The sequence below is a fragment of the Mesoplodon bidens genome (assembly GCF_964165515.1).
Source record: "Mesoplodon bidens genome assembly, chromosome: 8".
NCBI classification, from domain to species: Eukaryota; Metazoa; Chordata; class Mammalia; order Artiodactyla; family Ziphiidae; genus Mesoplodon; species Mesoplodon bidens.
In genome coordinates, this window is record NC_138165.1 from 41,349,818 (window position 1) to 41,372,860 (window position 23,043).

Below are 23,043 nucleotides of genomic sequence, written 5' to 3' on the forward strand. Positions count from 1 at the left end.
CTGGGAGTAGAAGGGATCTACTTTAGATAGAAAGTCCATGCAGGTTATTTGGCACAAACGTAATTGAGGAGGAAGAGCCAGCCACACAGGGACCTAAGAGAAGGGCCTTCTACACAGAGGGGACAGGCATACAAAGACACACAGCAGGTGTACGCCTGGGCTCCACTGGACAATGTAGGGGCAGCACAGTGTATCATGTGGGCAGTGGGTTCCAGATCAGGTCAGAGAGCCAGACATGTGCCAAGTCATGTATGACTTCCTTCTAGCAAGGTGTTTAGTCTGACAAGATAGAGACAGAAAATCAGTGGAAGGTCCTAATCAGTGCGATGATACAATGGAATTTAAGCAGAGGGAGGGAGGAAAGAAGATTGACCCTAGCTACAGCATAGAGGATGCTTTCCAAGGATATAAGAGTAAAAGCAGTTGCTTTTTCTTAAGGACGCCATTAGCCCTGTTCATAATGAGTAGATGAAAAAAGGACGTAAAGGGGAGAGAGAGAGGAAGAGTTAATAAATCATATGACAAAATAGTAAAAAAAAATGTAAACCACAATCAAAAATAGGATTCTGTAATAGGAAAACAAACACTTCAGCGATAATCTTGAATATAAATGTCTGCTGAACTTACACACTTGAAAGACTGTTCCAGCCCATTCAGTCTAACAAGCTGGTAACAAAGAACAGAGTGTCAACTGAGAGAGCCTCTCAAATGCCAACAGCAGAGGTCTTTTTTATACTTCTATTCCCCCTTGGGCTAGGGTACGTTGCAGGTGACTTTGCCCCCCAGCAACTCATGATATCTTGAACTGATTTTGAACTCATATTGGAAAAGAACCCTAGGTCACATCTCAACAAGCTGAGGCACTCAGAACATTCCGCACCAACCATACAGGCAGGGCGCTAAAGAGCTGTGTGAAACTTACTGACACACTGAGTATAGAGGTAATAGACAAGAGAGACTGCATATGATTAATTACAGTTATTTATATTTATGGGTTTGAATCTTGAGGATGCCTGGCCTCTCCCCATTTTATTTCATAATTTTCCCCCTGCTGGAGACTGAAGAGCAAAAGTCAATTGCCTGAGTGTTGGCATCACACTGGAAACTAAAGGGCCATGCATTTCAATTCCAGCTCAAGAAACACTCTGGCTGAGCAGATGTAATTCACCAGACCCCAGTGGGCTAGGCCCACACTGTTGTCAGTCAAAGCACATAGCTGATGGAAATCAGCAGAGCACATTAGCAATTTATACTCAACAGCCTCTTCTCAACCATAAATTTTGAGATAATGTTAAGTGAAACCCAAAGTTAATCCAAAAAATTTAGCCCATAGTTGAGCCTGTGATTTTACCACGAGGCTGTCAGGACTTAAAAAATGACTTACAAAATGGTATATCTTATAGGACTCCTGTCAAAATGCCAGGTTCCAACAACCACGCAGCGACCTTCAGGCATGACCTCACCCAGTGCACTTGTGCCTACTCCCTTGGTCATTAGTTTGGCAGCAGCAAGAGCGTGGTTTGTTTTTCAGTCTGTGTCTTGAGGCTCTGCAGCGATCACAGGACAGGCAGTCAGCAACCGGAGCCAGACCCCCACCCTGCGACAATCTCAGCCTCAACAAAGCCACCTGAGTTTTCTGGACTTCAGATTCCTCACATAAAAGATTGAAATCATCTAGACATTTCCTTTTGCATGCATTGCTAGACCCCATAAGCTTGGGTTTCTGCTCTCCAGAGTCTCCTGCCATTTTTCCCATCTGAACTGGACCACAAGGGTAGGTCACTCACCAGGCCAAAATGACTGCCATCCTCTTACCCCACTCTGACTTGAAAAAGCAACATTTTTATGCTGGTAATAATTATAAATGTCTAGAAATAAGCAGACAGCCTTAAGTAAGTTATACATTCTAGAATTTCTTGACTGCTTAGGAATTAATTCTTTCTGGGTTAATTACACTCTGGATAGAGATGGGGTAATGGGCAATGAAAATTAATTATGAAGAGAACAAAAGTAGATAAAATAGTATCTGTGTGTGTTTCTGTTTTAAAGTATATGTGCATACGCACGCGCACACACACACACACACACACACATAAAGGCTAGAAGGACATACCCAAAAATATTTAAAATCTCATCTTTGAATAGTAGGGTTGAAAGTCATTTTTATTATCTTCCTTGTGTGTATCATTTTTTAAATTTCTAAAATGATCACATGTTATTCTTGTAATAAGAAAAAAAAAAGCAATCTGTGTGTGTATGTGTGAGTGAGAGAAAAGAGAGAGAGAGAGAAAAAAAAAATAAGAGCTCTAAAGAGCACCGTGCAGATAGGTGGCTGACATTTGACTAAATCCCATATCATTTGACCACTACTTGAGTGATTTTCCTGTTACACAACTTTTCTCATCTTTAATGAACTAGATAGAGTAAAAGACCCACACAGAGAAGGAAAAGGATATTTTGCCTTTAGAATTTATTAGGACTCTTGGAACAAGAACTAGAAAATGTCACAGAATTATCTACCTTATTCTGAAGAACAGTCTCTACCCTAACTGGGATGAATTTGCCTCGAGCATCTGACACAATAACTATTTAAGCCTGAGTTAAACTACCCCTAAACTAGCCTTGAATTTCTAGTTATTTCATATTACATCGTCTCAGGGATTTAAAGTTTAACATAACATCAGAAATTCCAACAACTAATCAAACCAGTGACTGCAAACCTGATCGAACTTACTGGCATTTAGTGCTCCCCAGGATTCAACTCCATAAACACAGAAACTCTTCAGCCAACAACACACCCAGGGGACCCCTCCACGGTGCCAGCCCTGAAGGAAGCCACAGGTACACAGAGAAAGCACAGACCATCCTAGACGGAGGCCAACACTCTCTCCCCTTCCCTGCCCCGTGACAATTCAGTGCTTACACGCAGGAACACAGCTACTCGCCTAGGTATAACTGGGATCCTTCTGTCATAGGCGCTGTCCTTGGCATATTCAAACCACACCACTGACCAGTCAATAGAACATTCTCTGCAGGAGGTAGCCAGTGTAGAGGTCATCAGAGACCACCCCCCTCGGATTGAATTCCAACTCAGTCACTTACTAGCTGTGTGACTGACTGTGAGCTTTCGTCTTCTCATGCATAAAATCTCATCTGTTTCACAACTTACGTTGAAAATTTGAGATAATGTAGATGAAGTGTAGAAGTATATCTGCTGTCAACAACTCCCATTACTCATACGTAACCTGCAGTGGGTCCCCACGTGTGCAGTGCTGAACAGGGCGATACAGACTGTGGTTAGAGAGAACAAAGGCAGCCGTAACCTAGCTTTAGCCCAAGCAGCACTTGGCTCTGACCAAGCAAGTGCACTTAAGATTCCCAGGTTGGGGAAATGAATCCTGTCAGTCATTTCCCTTGGAAAAAAAAAAGAGTAGGCAGGTCTCTCAAGCATTTCTCTAGCATCTCTCCCCCAAATAAACATTCTTCTCCACAGAACGGATACCATTATTTGTGGAGCGTTCTATCAAAAATAAAAACCCTGGGCTTCCCTGGTGGTGCAGTGGTTGAGAATCTGCCTGCTAATGCAGGGGACACGGGTTCGAGCCCTGGGCTGGGAGGATCCCACATGCCGCGGAGCAACTGGGCCTGTGAGCCACAACTACTGAGCCTGTGCGTCTGGAGCTTGTGCTCCGCAATAAGAGAGGCCGCGACAGTGAGAGGCCCGCGCACCGCGATGAAGAGGGACCCCCACTTGCCGCAACTAGAGAAAGCCCTCGTACAGAAACAAAGACGCAACACAGCAAAAATAAATTAATTAATTAATAAAATCCTACCCCCAACATCTTCTTTAAAAAAAATAATAATAATAATAAATAAAATAAAATAAAAACCCTGTAAAGCCCAGCATCTAACGCAGATCTGACTCCAGGCCACAGGTTAGCTGTTCCAGAGGTCACAGGACGCAGCAGGCTCTTTTGCTTCAGGTTAGACTCTGAGCGCATGGAAGCCAGTGTTTACAGTCTACCTCCAGTAGCTCAATTAGTCAGCGGATTTAAAACCGTCTCTGTAAGAGGCTTGATCTAAGGTTTGTGTCCTGAGTCAACCCAAGTCACTGGGAAAACTTTGACCCATAAGAGTGGTTTTCTGTCCTCTATTCAGAATATTTCCTGGTATTTATTGTTAGTTCAGAGAGGGTGAGGAATTGCTTTCTGGCTCTATCACAAACCTTGAACACCCTCTACCTTGGAAAAAAAATACTGATATAAAAACAAAATGCTACCAAAACAGTCAACTCTATGAGTCAATGTATTTTCAAAGAAACTGAGATATTTCTCAAGAATGTGTCCCTTCTTAGGATCATGCCCTTACCCCAAGATGTAAAAACATACACCATGACTCTGACTAAGTACACAGCAAGAACCTAGGAACAAGAGTCATTTAAGTGCCCAAAGAGTCTTGTTTGGCCATTCATTCACTGCATGCCAACCACTAGCCAACAGTCTATTGTATCCTCCAAACCACCTTTACCCATGTCCACACAATCCCGCCCGCTCCCCACAGACGCCTCCATCACCCCTCAACCCACCTTTGCCCTCTTACCGCCACTCCTAGTCCACTGACAACAAGGAGTGACTCACTCCTGCCACCTCATCTCACATTTGCTCTTCCCACCCTTTTCTGACTAGATTCTGATTGCTGATGTCTGATTTACATTATCTCAATTCTTTGTTAAATATAATTAATCAGTTCATAGGATCAAAGGAACCAAGGTCCGAAGAGACCTAAAAGGAATTGCACATCTTGACCAAGGTTGCCAAAGGCTCCACACACCAATCCTGCAATTGTAAGCGGGCACTGGAAACCACCCGGTCAAGCATACCGAACCAATACCAGAAACCCACATTTGTCTGAGGTTCTTTGGGGGTATAACTGCAAAAGTTAATGATTACAACTCAACATAAAGCAATGATGATGGTGAACAATATCACTGGATAACTCAAATAAAAGTCACTCGGTAAAAGAAAAAGAACACAGGACTAAGTCTGCCTACTCACTAACTTCATGGTCACCAATTTTCCTCTGCTTCGTCAGAAAAGTTGCCTCCACTATTAAAGAAAAAGATGGTACACAAAATATAGTTTATATTTTATAACAGAGAGGCAATATGTAAACTTAAATATGTATTGAGTTTTCCTTTATTCAACATATTCATTCAGCACCTACTGTGTTAAGACTGTGAGTAAACAAATGTGAATAATTTATAGTTTCTGCCTTTAAGGAACTCACAACTTGGAGAAGAAGATTCTAAAACAAATATGAGTGATACAAATAAGGTTTGGACTAGGGGCTAAGGGAGTAATTACCCATGGGGTTAATTAAGGGGAGGTAGGAAACGTCATCAGGGCAGGTTTGTAGAGAAAGCAATAATTAATCAAATGTTGAAGGTTCAACAGATCCAAGTGAACATGAGCAAGGACATGACTGTATGAATGAATATTGCATTTTCAAGAAGAAGGGGGTGTAATATGTATGTCTAGAGAACAGGATGGTACACAACAGTTATAAGTGAGGAAGTGAGGAGACTGAACAGGAAAGCAAGGGTAAAATCTCTGGAGATCTTATGTGCCAATCAAAGGATTTTGGTCTTTGTCCAGTAAGCAATGGATCACCAAAGAAAGCTTTTAAGCATATTTGTTGGCTACATACTGCGTTACAAGGACTGTGCTAGTAGGTTGATACATGTTATATTAATCCTCACAACATTCCTAGTAGGATGGATAGACACGTTTGAATTTAAAGACCATCCTCCCCACTCCCCACTACCAGAAGCAGTGCTGGGAGATAAATTAAAAGGACACACATCTGGGAGAAGGGAAATCAGGAGACTGGTTGTAAACATCCCAGCACAAACTCCTAAGGGTCCATACTAAGCCAATGACAGTAACAACAGTGGAGAGCACACAGTCTAAATACGTTTGACTCTGATGATGGTCCCCAGAAGCAGCACTCCTTAGCTTCTGCCAAATAGGAGAAAGCACCTCCCCCAGGGGTTGCACCACCATTTTGGCTGAGAAAGAGGCCCTCAGAGCATCTGGCGCTCCTGGCCACTTGAGAGCAGTCCCCAAGGAGGCCTTTATACTCCAGTTGGCCACCAAGCCATGAGGAGATGTCCTAGGGCTACAGATACTCTGAGGAGGCTTTTGCTCACCCTTGGCCACCACATCAACAGGAGCTGCCAGATGTCTGCAACCAGCTCCCCCCAGGACATCACAGGACTAATCCTAGCATGCTCCACAATCCTCTTTACCTCAGTCATCACCATAAGCCCAACCTGCCCCATTTCTCACCTTCTCAGACCTCTCTCCTTCCCAGTTAAGCCCTCTAGAACTCAAAATCTATCCTTTTCTTCTCTAGACGTTCCTTTCATCAGGCAATACCCTGAAAACATGGAGAAAGCAAGATTTAATCTGAATTTTGAAGGCTGAAGCCTACCTACACTGTTTTCACAGCACCCCATTAAAGGGAGTTTGTTTATACTCTCATATCTAAGTCCAGCGTTCAGCCAGGATAAACAGCAATGGCTGTACCAGTTGCTAAAATATCAAAACATCTCTGAACCAGGTGATAACTAGCCCCTTTCCTAGGACCTTCCTATGATTAAGTGATTAAAGAGTTAATGTCTAGCCTCACAAAAGGCTCCAGGACCCCACTCCAGACTAAAGATCTGTACCTGCAGTACCCATTCCATTTTAGCTGTAAATACTTTGAGTTAAACGCCTGCTTCTATTCTGCAAATCCCCCGGCCTGGAGATCATTAAGTGTCTCACCATTTCACCTTCCAATTTCTCCTCTATCCTCTTTCAAAAATCTTACCTGTTTTTTTTTTTGAATTTTTGAATTTTATTTTATTTTATTTTTATACAGCAGGTTCTTATTAGTCATCAATTTTATACACATCAGTGTATACATGTCAATCCCAATCTCCCAATTCATCACACCACGACCACCACCCCCGCCGCTTTCCTCCCTTGGTGTCCATACGCTTGTTCTCTACATCTGTGTCTCAATTTCTGCCCTGCAAGCCGGTTCATCTATACCATTTTTCTAGGTTCCACATACATGCGTTAATATACGATATTTGTTGTTCTCTTTCTGACTTACTTCACTCTGTATGACAGTCTTTAGATCCATCCACATCTCAACAAATGACCCACTTTCGTTCCTTTTTATGGCTGCGTAATATTTCATTGTATGTATGTACCACATCTTCTTTATCCATTTGTCTGTCGATGGGCATTTAGGTTGCTTCCATGACCTGGCTATTGTAAATAGTGCTGCAGTGAACATTGGGGTGCACGTGTCTTTTTGAATTATGGTTTTCTCTGGGTATATGCCCAGTAGTGGGATTGCTGGATCATATGATAATTCTATTTTTAGTTTTTTAAGGAACCTCCATACTGTTCTCCATAGTGGCTGTATCAATTTACATTCCCACCAACAGTGCAAGAGGGTTCCCTTTCTTTCCTCACACCCTCTCCAGCATTTGTTGGTTGTAGATTTTTTGATCATGCCCATTCTATCTGGTGTGAGGTGATACCTTATTGTAGTTTTGATTTGCATTTCTCTAATAATTAGTGATGTTGAGCAGCTGTTCATGTGCTTCTTGGCCATCTGTATGTCTTCTTTGGAGAAATATCTATTTAGGTCCTCCGCCCATTTTTGGATTGGGTTGTTTGTCAAAAATCTTACCTGTTTTGAAGTTCACATCATTATACTTACCACCCATCACCCCTTCTTGCTGTCATCTACCCATCTACTGCTGTTTCCTCTCATTCGCTGATGACCTAAGCACCTGGCTGTTTCCCTTTCCAAACTCATAACTGTCTTCACTTCTGCTGTCTTCTACATCCACATGGAGGCCCCAGTTCCTAAAGTACCTCACCTCTGATGGTCTTCTCTTTGACCATGCCTCAGCCACCTGCTCTCATTGTCATAACCTCTGATTTAGCATTATGAATACTTGCACCCGCTCTGAGACGTCAGCTTCAAGCATCTTACATGTGAACAACGTCTTCTCTTTTTCCAGCTCATCTACTCTGATATTTCCATTCCAGCATCTTCTTGGCATTATCTGGTTTTCCAATCCATTGGCAATTTCCACACTATCAGTTACACATGCACTTCCCTTTTTGTCCAGCTCATGGTCAAGGTCCATCACTGTAAACTCTCCTTTGCAAAAAGCACCCTTAACGTCCTTGATCCTCTCTTCCTGCTTCTTACTTACCTGGAAAATACTCAAGTTGATTAAGCCCAGCTATCTGCCTGCTCCACACCTCTACCTAAACAGCTAAAGAAACTGCCTGAAGAAAGAACCACATCCACAACTAGCCTCAATTAAATTCATGGCTACAAGTCTCTAATGGGCAATCCACATTGACCAGCAATACTATTACATTTTCCAGGGTGTTTCAAAATAGCCAATTCAAATCTCCTCTTTTCCCAAACCTGTTTCACCCCATCCTACCTCAACATCATCACACGTCATTGGGAAAGGAGAGCCATGAGATAAGAACTCTATCTTCCCACCACCCAAACCATGACCTATCAGCTCTGTACCCACTCTCTCTGCAGAGCTTCCTTTTACTATGAATGAAATGTTCCTGATCCTAGTGAAGATCAACCTCTTCATCTGTCTCTAAATCTCCCTTCTTGCCTCTTCAAGAATTGTACTCCAACAGTTATCCATAACTCTCTCCTGCCTTCATCAGTTTTTCCTCTCTAGTTAATCATTCTATCATTTCCTCTCTACTTAAACTCATTCTATTACTCTCTGGTTCAAGAAACCCTCCCTTAACCAGTAACTTCTTCCAGGAACTTTTCCACTTCTCAGCTTCTCTTCATGACACAATTACTTGAAAGAGCTGTCTCTAAGCACTGTCTCTACTTCCACAACTCAATCCAATAAGCTTTTAAAAACAGTTTAATGTCTCCTTTTAAAAACATTTTGAATTCTTAACTTCAGGGATACCACACCCTCCTGGTTTCCCTCCTACCCCACTGGCAAGTCCTCCTTCTCTTCTGCATAACACAGTGCTCCAATAGCCCACTTCTCTATCTACACACTCTCCATAGGTAATTCCATCCAGTATCAAATACAACTATATGCCAATAACTTCTAGCTCCATATCTTCAGCCAAAACCCTTCCCAGAATCTCCAGACTCCATTTATCCAATTATCTAACTGACATCTCCAAAGGAATGTCTAAGAAGCACCTCAAACTTAGCACAGCCAAAACAGAACATTTTACATCTTCCTTCAAGTACATGAATTGCTTCTCTCCCAATTCTCCTCTTCTCAGTTTATGGCCCAGCTGCTCAAGTAAAAAGTGTAAGCCTTTGTCTCAATTCTTGTTTCCTCTCCCCAGAGAATTAATCTATCAGAAAGTTCAGTCAACTCACTTGGTTGCAAAAACAAATCCTAAATCCATCCACTTCTTTCCATCTTTAACACCTGCTTGTCCATACAACTGTAATTCCTTAGTTGGGCAACTAAAATAGACTCTTAACTGGAGTCCTGCATCCAATCTTCCCTCCCCAACTTGCCACAATCCAGTCCACTTTGTGTAGCCAGATCAGCCTTTGATAGCACACAGGCTGAATGGGAACAGCAACACTCACAAGGGGACAAAGTTGGTTCTTGGGGCAGAACGGTGAAAAATCTTACATATTATAATGAGCTGTGGTCCTCCAAAGCTCATCTCTACCTAACAAAATCTTATTTTTTATATTTAAGGAATACATTCTTGCTAGGGAAATATTAATTTAAAATTTTAATTAATTAATTTCAACTTAATTTTTCTTCTTGGAAAGACATAATGGAAAAAAAAAAGTTGAGAGACACTATGTTATAGCAAAACCAAACCATTTCATTTACCAGCACATAATCCTCCAATGGCTTATATAACCTCAGAAAGAAATCTAAATGCCTTATCCTGGCTTGTACAGCTCTATAGGATCTGGCCCTTGCCTACTTTATAAAGATTCTCTTGGATACTATGGTAGATTGAGTAGTGGCAGTGTAAAGATATCCACATCCTAAATCCTGGTACCCATGAGTGTTATCTTACATAACAACCACCAAAAAGAAGACTTTGCAAATGTGATTAAATAAAGGATCTTGAGTGGAGAGATTATCCTGAATCATCAGAGTGAGCCCCAAATGCAATCACATGTATCTTTATAAGAGGGAAGCAAAAGGGAGATTTGACACACACAGAAGAGAAGAAGGCAATGTGACCACAGAAGCAAAGACTGGAGTGATGCAGCCAAAACCTGATGAATGCCGGGAGCCACTGGCAGCTGAAAGAAACAAGGAACAGATTCTCCCCTGGAGCCTCAGAAGGGAGCATGGCCTGCCAACACCTTGATTTTGGCCCAGTAATACTGATTTTGGACTTCCGGCCTCCTGAACGAAGAGAGAATATGTTTCTGTTGTTTTAAGCCACCAAGCTTCCAGTTATTTGTTTAACAGCCACAGGAAACTAATACAGATACCTCTGCCTCTCGCGAAGTTCTGGGTTTATTTACCTTCTTCTGCCCGTCAGATTCATCAAGAATACAATTAGGGTTTTGGCACCAGCTGTCTCCTCTGCCTGGAATGCTTTGCTCATCTCTGTACAGCTAGCTTCTGCTCACTCAGGACCCAGCTCAAATGTCAGCTCCTCAGAGAGGCCTTCCCAAACCATCCAAATCCAAAATAATCACAGCTCTCATCAGCTCATACATCTCATCTTTATTTAATCATTATTATTTCTTCCCTGCACCCCCCAGAATGTTGCTAGGGCTCAGGGGAGGCCACCCCAAAATATGTACAATGGTATATTGATTATTTTGGATTCAAGTTCCTTAAGAAATGGTGAATGCAAGAGGGACAGTCTGACTCTCCTTTCTGTCTCCCTGAAAGTAAGAAATAAATCTCTCATGTGAAAGGTACACTCCCTGAATCTGGAAGTAGGACACCCTTCAGGCCAGAGATAGGGAATTTGGGCAGAGATGCCTATATAAACAAACCTGGTTACTTCTTCAAGCCCAAACTCTGGTTAGGTTCCTTACTAATTGAGCACCAAAACCTAAATTTCTTTGTCCTGTCAACTCCTCACAAATTTATTGTTTCTTTGTCTAAAAATATAAAAGCTGCCTGCTTTGGCCACTTCTTATGTCCCATTTCAATGAGACCTCTGAGTGCATGAATTAAAATTTGTTTTTCTCCTGTCAATGTCTTATGTCAATTTTGTTACTAATCCAGCCACAGGAACTCAAGACAGGTAGAGGGGAAAATTTCCCCCTCCCTGACAATGTAAATGCTACAAGAGAAGAGACTGTATCTGTTTTGTACACCACTATAATTTTAATTTGTAGAAAAATACCCAGCACATATTAGGTGACTGAGGAACTTAACAAATGAGTGGATGCTACAGGTGGGAGAAAGGATGGTGGTGCTCTTCAATGAGAGGAAAAACATCATGAGGGCAGGGAGGGGGATTATGAGTCCTGTCTTGACTGTGGAAATATCCACTGAGTCTGAAATCAAGGAAGAGGTCTGGTTGGGGATGTTGATTTGAAATCATCGAAATCAAAGATATAGATGTACTTGATGGAACAGAGAACATCTACAATGAGAAGACAGTGAACTAAGAACAGACCCTGGGAACTACAACATCAAGGGGAAGAATCTGCAAAGAGATCCATAAGTAGACCCATAAGAAGAATGAAGTGTCATGGTAGCCTGGTGAAAGTTCAATTTCACAAAGGAGGGAATCAGCAGAATCACAGAAATTTCAAGCAATAAGCTCCTATGGATTTGCCGGTCAGGGAGAAACCAATAATCATAAAAAGAACAGATTCATCTAAGGTAGAAGCCAAATTTTCAACAGTTGCGGGGTGAATGGAAGGTAATGAAGTAGAAAAACAACATATAAAATACTTACAGGAAGTGTAGCTTGAAAGAAAGGAGAGAATGAGCATGTAGCTAGAGGGGAGTGAAGAGAGGAGGAATAGTTTTGGGTTTTGGTCTTGTTATTGTGATGGGAGAATATTGAACATTCTTGTAAATATTTAAAATGCAGGTGAATATGGAGAAACTTCATAGAGTAAGCTAGCTGAAGAAATGGGAGATTTAGAGTATTGGGGAAAGCATAAACTCTGGATAACTCTACCTCTAAGTTGGTAGTTAATGATGGAGTTAATATATTCAGATACAGGAAGATGTGGAAAGGAGAACAAAATATTAAGATATCAAAATATTGACACGATATCTGTTTTCTCAGTATAACAGGAGGCAAGGACACTGTGAAAGGTACATCTAACTCTTCACCAAAAACCCATAATCTCTTCCTCTCCCAGCCAGACTAGACTTTCCAATCTCCCCTTGTTGATAGGTGTGACTGCGCACCTGATTTCTGACTGATGCTATGTGAGTGGAACTGTTACATTCACTTCAAGACTAAGTATTTAGAAAGTGGATATGCTTCTTCTCTTTCAGAGAAGCTGAAGACGCTTGAAAACAAAGTCCTAAGGGATGGCAGAATCACAAAATCAAAGGTTCCAGGATGCCTGAGTCATCAATTAGAGGAAAGCCATCCACCAACCAAGACTATGACATGATCAAGAAATAAACATCTGCTGTGTTTGTGCTTTTATCTATTTTCAGATCTTTCTGTTAGAACAGTTTAGTCTGCTCTAACCACTAACGATCATCTTCTGGTAAAGAAACGCACAGTGGGATAAAAGGCTCAAAGAAAATGCGGAAGGTTTGGAAAAACTACGGGGAGAAACAAGAAAAGATGCTGTCTAGAAAGATAAAAGAACTGCCTTGTGGCTAAAGCTAGAGAACATAAATTTGTAGGTGCCTCCAGTTTGCATGATGGTGTTCATTTTCCCACCAGCATTCACAAACCCAGGTGTAGGAGTGGAAAATGCAGATTGATACCAAGTCGCAGGTTGTTCCCACATTCATTAAGACTAAAGAGGATTTTAACAATGTCATGGTTCCTAGAAGTCAAATCAAAAGAAATATTGTTTTTCTCTTTCTGACTTACTTCACTCTGTATGACAGACTCTAGGTCCATCCACATCTCTACAAATGACCCCAATTTCATTTCTTTTTATGGCTGAGAAATATTCCATTATATATATGTACCACATCTTCTTTATCCATTCATCTGTCGATGGACATTTAGGTTGTTTCCATATCCTGGCGATTGTAAACAGTGCTGCAATGAACATTGGGGTACATGTGTCTTTTTGAATATTAATGCATATATGTGCAATCTAGAAAAATGGTACAGATGAACCTATTTGCAGGGCAGGAATAGAAACACAGACGTAGAGAACAGACATGTGGACACGGTGGGGAAGGGGAGGGTGGGATGAACTGGGAGATTAGGTTTGACATAAATACACTACCATGTGTAAAACAGATAGCTAGTGGGAACCTGCTGTATAGCACAGGGAGCTCAGCTCGGTGCTCTGTGATGACCTAGAGGGGTGGGATGGGCAGGGGGTGGGGAGGGAGGTCCAAGAGGGAGGGGATATATATGTACATATATAGCTGATTCACTTCACTGTACAGCAGAAACTAACACAACATTGTAAAGCAATTTTACTCCAATAAAAATAATAAATTAAAAAAATAAAGAAAAACATAGAAAACAAGAAAAAAAAAGAAATATTGTTTCAGGCAGGCATACTGTGCTATGCATTCAATGTCTGAACAAATTCAGCATCACTGGTGGAAACTGTTGACCCACAGCACAACGTATTAGGAAGTGAAATATTAAAAGGCAAAGTTCAATGAGTCAAGCAGGGGAATCCAAAGTAGCAAGAAAAAAAAAAGGGAGTTTCTGTCATACTGGAACATAACTGTGACTTTGAGTAAGTCACTTATGTTCTTTGGAACTCGGTTTCCTCACTGATATAACAGGGTTCACTGTTGATATATGAAATAATGTGTGCAAAGTGCGTAGCACAGGGCCTAGAAAAAGGTGGTTGCTCTAAATGTTCTAGATGATACTTATTATTATTTATTATCAATAATAAAAAGCAGCATTGGGTTAGATCTTTAACCCCCTTCCTATTTAAAATTCTGTGAATATATATATTTTTAGATAAATATCCCAGCTACTTAATGGTGGGTTGGGATAGGGGAAAAGGGCAACATAAAGAAAGAGAGAAGTGAAAGGATATTTGTTGTAACAGATCCTATGAGCACAAGCCAGGAAGGAGAAGCAGGGAATGCAGCATCCTCCCAAGTGAATGCCATATCTGGAGAGGCTGAGAGAAAGGACATCCCAAACTCGGGGAAGTAAGAGGAAAAGTTAGGCCAGGTCCAGAGGTGAACAGAACCCACTGACCATGACTGGCTTCTTCTTGCAAGACACGGCAAGAGCAATAAAACACCGCGCACTTTTATGGCTTTAAATTCACACAGTTCTGCCACCTTATTTTAAGGAGGAAGAAACTGACAGGTGCAGAGACTGACCAAGGCCACAGGCAGGTGGCTATAATGTGACTTCAGGGATGCACAGAAGTAAACACTTGCCCACCCCCAAAGCTCCTTCTACTTATCCTACATAAATGGTCCCTAAGGTTTTGTCCCCTTAGAATCCAGAGACCTTTGACATAGCGACAAGCTAATTTTATCAGTCATCTTGTTGTGAATTAATTTTCTTGATTCTTTCTTAAGAGATTGGATTAGGTAGGCAGGTGGGGGAAAAGAGAGAAGTTAGTGAAGAGAAGGGAGCCCTAAGAGCCCTGACAAAGGTGACTCCTTAGCAGATCTTAAATGACCTCCTCATTTGCAGATTCCTCCACTGATTTTCTTCACAGATTGCTTTTATAACTTTGGTTCAAATGCAGCAATTTCCTTTCCTCCTCCTAAAACAAATATCCTTTAGATATAAGAACTGCCAAATGTATAGGGAGAAAGGGAGGCCTGAAAAAAGATAAAGATTCAGTTTAACGGATTATCTGAAATGCATCTGCCTGTGTGTTACCTGCTGTCCAATCACACCCCAACCATTTCTATCACTTATTCTTGGTAATTAAGGGATGAGTGAATTATGAGTCAATCATTCATTCAACAACTATTTACTAGGTGTCCCCACATGCAGGGACTTGGCTGGGCACATGAGGTCTATAAAATTGTAAAAGATCCAGCCCTTGCTCTGCATGATCTTCTGCAGGAAAGGAAATTATGCATGTTTTCAAATAATGACCATACACAGGAGTAAATGAGATACTTATGAGTGGCATAAAAAGAGTAGTTGAAGAGTTTAGGATCGGGCTTCCCTGGTGGCGCAGTGGTTGAGAGTCCGCCTGCCGATGCAGGGGACACGGGTTCGTGCCCCGGTCCAGGAAGATCCCACATGCCGCGGAGCGGCTGGGCCCGTGAGCCATGGCCGCTGAGCCTGCGCGTCCGGAGCCTGTGCTCCGCAACGGGAGAGGCCATAACAGTGAGAGGCCCGCTTACCGAAAAAGAGTTTAGGAAATGTACAAAACACTTCTGACTGGGGTAGTGAAGGAAAGCGTCACAAAACTGGTAGCCTGTGGTCAGGACATTCAAGGATTGGTAGGATTTTAAAGAGGTAAAGTAGAAGGAAGAACATTAGCATAGGGGGCAGCAGTAGGAATAAAACAGATCTAACGTAGTCCAGTTCGACTGGATCACGAGGAAGAGAAGGGCAGAAGATTAATATTGGGGCAAGACCGGAAACGTCCATGAATTCAAAGATAAATATTAAGAATTTAATGCAATAGGGCAGAGTGACCCACGGAAGGGTGGAACAAAGAGTGATATGATCAAAGCAGTTCTGATATTACTGCAGCGAAACAAAACATCCTCTCTTTCTTCAGTTTAAACAAAAGGAAAACGACTTTTGAGAACCTAGTACTCTGAGCCGTACTATTTTCATCACTTTTCAAATACAGGTAGAAATTCATTGTGTTTTATTGAAACTCATAAAATCCCAATGAAAATTTTCCTAAAATGTTTACCTTGAACATCAACTTTTGTTCCTAGTGTGAATAACCAACCAGACTTAGTGGTCACTGGTGCATATGAGGTAAGTAATAAAGCTTTCTAAGCATGTGTCAGCGAGTCATACTCGAAGACCGTGTCATTTGACAGTAGCAGCTTCTAGAAATCTCATTTTCAGAAAACAGCCTCTCTGTTATAATTTGTGGGGTTTGAAGGATATAGGTGGATAATCAAATATGAAATTCCATAGAGGATATATCACTATTTAAAGAATCCGAGGCTAGAAAAATCTAAATGAAACAGTCATTGCTCACACTTTAACAGTATCTGACTGCTACAGAATAAAGTACACTAGTAATCATTTCATTTTGCCAGAAAAAGTAAAAGATATCCCCAAGTAATGCTTTAGAGTTTTGTTAATATGTTTTGTCACAATAAATTTTTACTTAGGAGGGCAACATTTTCTATTAGTTAATTTTTCCCACTAATTTTAGTGAATTAACAGCACCAGAGCTTGACCTAATTAAAATCAGAAACAATGTTTTGTCTGCTGCACAAATGAGAAACCTTATTTTAAAAGAATCAACAGAAAATTTTCAACTGAAAATGGGAAATAAGAACACAGATACGATATAGGAAGAAATATTTAACCCAAAGAACTAGTAAGAACTGCTAAAAAAAAAAGGTGAAAATCCTGGGAAACAAGGGGAAAAAAGACTAAAACAAACAAACAAACAAAAATGGTCACATTCACCTCAGGACACAAAATTAGAGTTCTAGACAAACTCTGACCACAGTCATTACCTCAACGTCCTCAGGTATTCAAACCATTAGCTCCTCAGCTTCCTTTTCCTAAAAATGCTCCTGAGATCAATCCCTGGTCAGGTAATACAGGAAGGGGTCAAAAGTTGTTCGACATTTCCTGACTTGCAGCCACGTTGGCCCTTGTCTTTCTCACTTGCAGTTGAATCTGATCATCTCTCCCCCCCCACATTTCTTTCCGCCATCATGTCAACAATTCTAAAACAAGGAAGTATACAACACACCCTTTTATTAGCTTCTTCTTCCTCTATAAAACAACTTCCAAGTTGCCTTCTTATCTCAAAGGTGATGAATCCTGATGGAATTTCCTGAGTATTTTGAAGAGCATCTAAAACCACTTTTATAACACCGTCTAAAATTAGCCAGTTGTGGGGATCCCAAACTTAATGACTAGTAATTTTCCCCAGAAACTTCAGTGAAAACGATATCCTATTATATACAACTGGAGAGAGTAAAAGGCAGGCCATCTGACACTTTGTTTTAAGCAAGGGTGTTAAAAGTGGCAAGAATGAAAAGTTATAATTTTTAACTCCAATCCTGGGCTTTAAAACTTCAGAGGCACAGTGAAAAGTATCACTTAGTTCATGTACAGAATTGTATTGTAAGTTTCTAATATGCTTTTCCATAGAAAGTTTACTTTTGAAAGTATATGATTGTTTGGCTTTTTAATACACTGAAGTACAAAATAGCAAACATTCTTGAAACAAAAATGATCCGCTGTAATCTTCAGGAAACTTTAAGTCTCTCTGTTGCTGAAGTGACATTCTCTTCACCACAAAATTGTCTCCAGCTACTTGAGAGCATGTTAACCTCTCCCTTCCATGACCAGTGGGTGCGGGACTATGCAAGATCTTATGCTGCTCTGTAACTGTTCAACATCTATATGTTTTACCTTGTTAAATGAACTCTAACCTTCTCAAAAGCAGGATAACCATATTTTTCTTTATCTTGTTACTATATAATGCTGCACAAGACTACAGAAAATTTCATTTAAGAAGTCAAGTGTTACAAATATTTGATTCCTAATGCTCTTTCTAAAGTGTTGTTTCTGTACTTAGGACAACCTAGTGAGTCTGGTTGTTGACAAGTAGAAAAAAAAATCAAGTTCTGGAAAACCTGAGCAGAAACTTCATCACATGAAAAATATAAAGAGGAGAAATTAGATAATGATCTGGAAATTGTTTTCTGTCTCTAATAACCATAGCTGCCACTAACTTCCCCCCTCCCCCTTCCTTCTAGCACACACACCAAATTAACGGGGAAAAAACCTGGATAATTCATTCACAACTATCTGCATTCTTTCCCCAAGTCTTCCCTTTTTGAATATAAAAAGTAAAATACATAAGAAAGAAGAAAATAATATTTTGAAGTCTACTACCTGAAAGGAACATCACTAGTGATTTTACGTGTTATATCATATATTATTATCTACATTTTGTCAGTGAGACAACTGAGGCCCAGTGAGGTTGACTAGTTTCCCTAAAGCCAAAATCTCTGGTTTTCTTCCCCCACTACATCCAGCTAGAGTTTTTCCCACAGTTTAGTCACTCATTGAGAAAACATTTATCACAAACTAGTCACCACTCTAGATACTGGAAATACGAAAGTGTGTGAGGCAGCCCACGCCCTCTCACAGAATGTACATTCTAGTAATGAAAGCAGAAACTAATAGCAAACGGGATAACTTGAAAGTTATAATTATTCACCAACATGACTTATGTACGATGATAGTCAAATATTTCTAAACATCTCTGAGATTAAATAGTTACAAAAACAAGAGGGGAGGCATTGACGATTGGCCCTCTTGTCAATTACTGAGCTAAGCCATTGAGTCTTTTAATAAATCAGAGGGAGAGAGAAGGAAGCAGAGTATTAATGCTGCTCAGAATGTCTATAAAATAAAGTGACTATGTGAGATATCAGAATGGACAGCTCCAACGATGCTGGTTCTCAAACCCCAAATTCCATCTTTATCCATTATTACTAAGGTACCACTGCATCATTTGACGAGTTGATTCGGAAAAATCAAGGGAGTGTTGTAACTTGACATAATCCCCCTATGAGAAACACAGAAGGATTCCAACATCCTCCTCATCATAAGGTTCGCCAGGCTGCACATGGTATCCGTTGAGCAATGGCCTCCAGCACTCAGCCCATGGCCAGCAAGAACTGTGGCACTCAGAGACTAGAGTGGTCAGTAGCTACCAGGAAGTGCCTGGCCCCCGTGTGGCAGTTCCCATTACCCTCCACACTCCAAAACAAAACTTCACATCTATTAAACTTGGGAACGCATGCAAAATTGTTTTGTTTTAAGCAATGAGGACTCAGTGGAACCTACTTTTCCATCCCATACCTATTTATACAAGTATAAAAGTTGACTAAATTAGTTGTCAGCTATTTCTATAGCTGTCCCCACCCCTTCCCATGATATTTATAAAGTGTTGCATAATTTGGGTTGGCCCCGTCACTAAGAGAACTTGCATGTGTAAACTTTGGAACTCCTGAGGAGGGCAGTTCCCGGAGTGAATGCTCCCCCGCAGAAGATGGAAGGCAGTCTAGAGGTCAAGGGCTCCAGATCAGCCCTTCATTCACAGGGCTATACGTTCCTGCCAAAGCACGCTTCAAGTCCATTTTTGACGCAGAAGTTACTACGTGGGGAGTAGGGTCTGTTTTAAGTTCATCAGGGTACACCTTCCATTTCCTCCTAAAACTGTCACACTCCAGCAGCTAAGATCTCAAAGAAGCCTCAGTCCCCTTCTAGAATCTTTCCCTCCCTTGCTTCAGAAGGGAGCAACAGTCCTTTTCAGACGAGCGGCATCCACAAGCCAAAAGTTTGCAGCAAACTTTCATTTAGACACCAACCCTCACCCCAAAGTCCTGCCACTTAACCAAGGAGGCAAAAGTATTCCACCCCACAGCCCCGCTCCCGGTAAGAATGAGCCCACGTTCTGTCGGTGCGGAAAAATTCTAAATCTTTCCCCAGATTCTGCCACCACCCACCCCAACACCGGACTCCACCCGGCCAGAGAGGGACCACCCGCCTCCCCAGAACCCAGGGGGCGGGGGCACGGGGGTCTCCCGGGAAGCACACACCTTAGATTGATCCTCTCGCGCGAGGAGAGTGAGGGAAGAAGCACCCGTTTCCGCGGGCCTGGGCGGAGTCTCTGCCTCCACCGAATCAGCGCCTCGGTCCGGATACTCGCAGCGAGGTGCGCGTGGATGTCACCCCCCCGAATAAGCAGGGCGACTGTAACCCGACGCACCAGAGCAACCGCGCCCCCGCCTCCCCCGAAACTCGCGCTTCCCACTCCCCTGCCGACCCCTGGGTCGACCCCGGCGGCGCGACCGCCACATCCAGCCGGATACCTCGGGCCCAGGCTACGCCGACCCAGCGGGGAAGCGCGGAAGTGGAGGCGGGGTACCCGGCCGGGAAGGCGGGGAAGGGTTGCGAACCAGCGGGCAGAGAACGAGCGAGGTCTCCGCCTCCAAATGAACATGACTAGACCGGGGCGCGGGGCCCGCGGGGATGGGCCGCGGCGCGGCGTGTGCGGGGCCCTGGCCCCAGGCCCCAAGTGCTGCCCGCGTCCTCTCCCGGCCTCACTTCAGACCTTCCGCCCCGCCTCGCCAGCCGGCTGGCGGGCCGGGAAGCCTCGGCGGGGCTAGGCCGAGGGAAGACGGCGGAGGTGTCGGATTTCCTCCGCCCTCCCCCTTGTGTGCCGCCCTCGCCACCTGCCCAGGAGAGAGGAGACACTCGTCCGCCTACACGCCGGTGGGGCTGGCTTACCTGATTTCTCGTTACCCGCCCCCGAATCTGGCTTCCCCTATTCGGCAGGCAGGCTTCCCTGGGCCTAGAAACGCGTCTGGGAGGCAGGCGGACCCCTGGGACCCCACCGTCAGAGCCCAAAGCCTTCGTCCGGGCTCCCCCCGCGCGCTCTGGAGGCGTGCCCGGCCGCCTGACCCCTGCCTGAATGTCAGCGAGAAGACCCGCAGGGAAGACCAAGCCCAAGCTTCAGGGGGTGGGATGCTGAGCACGGGCTCCTCGGGCCCAGCCTCGTACAGGTGGGGGGAGGGGAGAGCCCAGGCAGCAGAGCAGCAGGCTTCCCAGTTGCACCCCCAGAACCGACCCTGCCCACTGAGCATGCCCAGCTCACTTGTTGGCACTAGAAGTGCTAGGCGAGACCAAGGGGGCCCAAGGAGGACGCAGATAGGGTTCAAATTGACCCATTTCTTTAAGGTCTTTCCTCCGAAGATCTCTGGGAGGTTTACACGTAACGTTTCTACCGTGGTATTGGAAAATACCCAGGGAAGGGTTGGAAAGGCCTTCCAAAAAAAGGCAGCCAAATTAGTTTGAAACAAAATCGCAGGGGTGGGTTTTTTTCAGCCAATTATTTATTGTCACTTACTAATTTCTTTAAATACCAGATAATTATTATAATTGACCCAGAGGAATATGTAGTTTCATTGGGTCCCAAACTCATAGTAACAGGAAACCAGCTTATCCAATGGGTAGTCTATCCAGTGGAACAGCGGGGGATTGGGGCGGGTGTGTGTGTGTGTTAAATGATCAATGCTAGTTTCCCATCTCCACACCAGTTGAATCAGTCGGTGGATGGAACCTGGAAATCTTTATATTTTAAAACTATGGGTCTCAAAGTGTAGCTGGGGGAGCCAGCATCACCAGAGAACTTGAGAGACATGCAGATTCTCGGCTTCACTCCAGACTACCTGATTCTTAAACTCTGGGGCCAGGGGCCTAGCTGATTGAACAAGCCCTTCAGGAGATTATGGTGCACACTACAGCTTGGAACCACTGTTGAAACCACTGTTGAAACCCTCCCCCCACCCCATGATCCACGTGAGCACCCAGGCAGGGTTGAGAACCCCTCTAATAGACCATTGCTTTCACATTTTTTCAAATCCTAAACATTTGTCTAGAAGAGCAACACGTTGCATAGAAAAGGAATAATCTGGCAGAATTGAGGTGCCAGTCCTGGATTTTCTTCCCAGTAATTCTCCCAGGACAGTTCAGTGCTTGGAAAATGGAGACAACATATTCACTTTTGTACCTAGCACAGTCCCTATAACATAATAGATGTTCTATAATTGTTCATTGATATGAAATGAATGCTCAGGTGAACAATTTGTTCCGAGCCCTATTATGTCTGCTGTTTATTTTCCCCACAAGTCCTGGTCACCTTGCTAGCTAACAAGCCAGCAGGGATTCAGTTCTCATCAATACCCCATGACCATCCATGATGGTCCAATCCAAGTCAGACCCTGATGGAATAAGACATGGGAAGAGGTAGAGAATTTTGAGGTGAGAAAACTCAGAAGCACTGGACATGTTTTCACTTGCCAAGGCTGGGGCACAAAGCAACCAAAGGAAAGCAGGAGGACCCTAGGCATTGGTGGAATTCAGGAAAGGTATCAAATGAAAAAGGTGTGTAGGGGAGGGGTTAAGAGAGGAGAGATAAGAAAGCTTAACATGCATGATAAGCATACAGCTTACTCTGGATCTTCTTTTTCTAAACAACCCACCTCGGCTCTCCTCTTCCCCATGCTCCATACACATCTAATCTCAACTACAGCCTTGAAAAACAATTTTTAATTAGAAATCATTGTAAAATAATTACTTCCAATTATGCATAAAAACATAGCTGATTTGTAGTTATTCAACATAAATTAGGCATCCACTTTTATTCAAGGCAAAAGCGGTAAAAAAATTAACTTTTCAATATATACACTAGATAATTTCAAAATGCAGAGTTTTATGATCCTTCTGCTTTAAGACCGACAGAGACTTACAAAATCAAAACCTATGCTGTATTTACTCCATCAGTATCTTCTAGAAGGAATAAAGTATAAAAATAATTTTTTCCTTTTAGCCTTGAACATGATGCTTTAAAACTTAGGTTACTGTTTATGAGTACCTAAAGTAGCTTTCCACCTCTCTATCTCTGCCCCTGGGTCTTGCTTATTATGATAAGAATTCCACTGAAAGAATTTGGTTGCTGATTGACATATCTAACAGTAATGTAATTTCCCATATGGATAAGCAATTTCTTTTCATTGTTAAGATAATTTTTGGGGGAGGAGGGCAATAATCATTCATTTAGAAATTACTCTTCAAAATTAAGTATTACACTAGATACACAAGCAATATTAAAAAGAAAAAGTCTTCCCTA

The 23,043-nt window shown here is 42.5% G+C and overlaps 1 protein-coding gene across 2 annotated transcripts in view; it reads right to left on the reverse strand.

Annotated features, from left to right (window-relative positions):
- GPD2 (glycerol-3-phosphate dehydrogenase 2) overlaps positions 1 to 20,747 on the reverse strand; it is a 130,623-nt gene extending 109,876 nt beyond the window's left edge. The window contains exon 1 of one of the 2 annotated variants that reach the window (XM_081241886.1): positions 20,643 to 20,747. The gene's annotated coding sequence lies outside the window, so the exon portion shown is untranslated. Of the gene's footprint in view, positions 1 to 19,951; positions 20,077 to 20,642 lie in introns of those variants that run through there. The other variant, XM_081241885.1, reaches the window with a different exon arrangement.
- Between the last annotated feature and the right edge of the window lie 2,296 nt (positions 20,748 to 23,043).